Source organism: Brassica oleracea, chromosome C5 (genome assembly GCF_000695525.1).
Source record: "Brassica oleracea var. oleracea cultivar TO1000 chromosome C5, BOL, whole genome shotgun sequence".
Lineage (NCBI taxonomy): Eukaryota > Viridiplantae > Streptophyta > Magnoliopsida > Brassicales > Brassicaceae > Brassica > Brassica oleracea.
The window spans coordinates 25,038,312-25,039,575 of record NC_027752.1 but is presented as its reverse complement, the minus strand read 5'-3'; positions in this window follow the sequence as shown (position 1 = coordinate 25,039,575).

Genomic DNA, 1,264 nt, shown 5'->3' with positions numbered 1-1,264 from the left:
TGTTTCCCCTTTCACACATATTCCATAGTTACTGGTCGCCCGCTGTCTACCATACTCATATGTGTGAAAAGTATAGCCTCGTGTGAAATACATCTGTGATGTGGTGACCTTTATAAGTTCAGATTGAATTACTTCATGTAACCACTTAGGATAATCTGCATCGTCGTCATAATCAACCTGCAAAAATAAAGAGAACGTTGAAATACAGAGCATGTATGAAAAAAAAAGTTTGAGTTAATTAATACCTGATTCCTCAACCACTTAATAAAGTGTTGATCTTTTCTTTTGTCTACGTCACTTGTGGATATACCACAAAATGTTTCCTCGACTTGAGAAACAAATAGGCTGTAAAATCACATTTTATATGAATGAATCTCTCGCAATTATATAATTTATACTTATATGTGTTTAGAAGTGTCCATATATGTTACCTTTCAAAATAACACATCAATGAATCTTCGTAATTGAGTAGAATATAGGTGTGTGCACTATGAGCGTCTTGTTCACTCGACCACCAAACCTCTTTTGATTTCCCTCCGAGTCGCCCAATCTGGCTAAAGAGATCTGGAACACCATCAACTGCATATGTTGACGCAACACCACCATCATCATATCTTCTTGGAGCTCTTCTCCGGGTACGTACTTTTGACGCAAAGTAGTACGATGTGAAGTGAGAAACTTCTTCCGTCAAACTTCCAGCAATTATAGAACCTTCAACTTTGGCGAGGTTCCTTGCTTTTCCCTTTAAATATTTCATGGCTCGCTCATACTGATACATCCATCCGTAATGTACAGGTCCACGAAGCAATGCCTCATATGGGAGGTGGACAGCTAGATGCTCCATGACGTCAAAAAATCCGGGAGGAAATATCTTCTCCAAGTTGCACAATAAGATGGGAATGTTCTCCTGAAGCTGTTCCACAACTTCTTCTTTAAGAGTGCGTGTGCTCAGATCCCTGAAAAATGCTCCAATGCCTTTTATATTCAAAAAAAAATTAAACACATTGTTAGTCATATATTATTTTGTAAATTATTGTGATATAATACACTACGTACCTGCAAGTGCTTCATGTACGTTTGTTGGAAGTAGCTCCGCAAATGCAAAGGACAGTAGTCGTTGCATAAATACATGACAATCATGACTCTTCATCCCGGAGAACTTTTGACCCTTTTCAACACATCTAGAGAGATTCGAAACATACCCATCGGGGAACTTCACTTCTGATGCCACCCAGTAAAACAACACCGACTTTTTTTTCTGAAG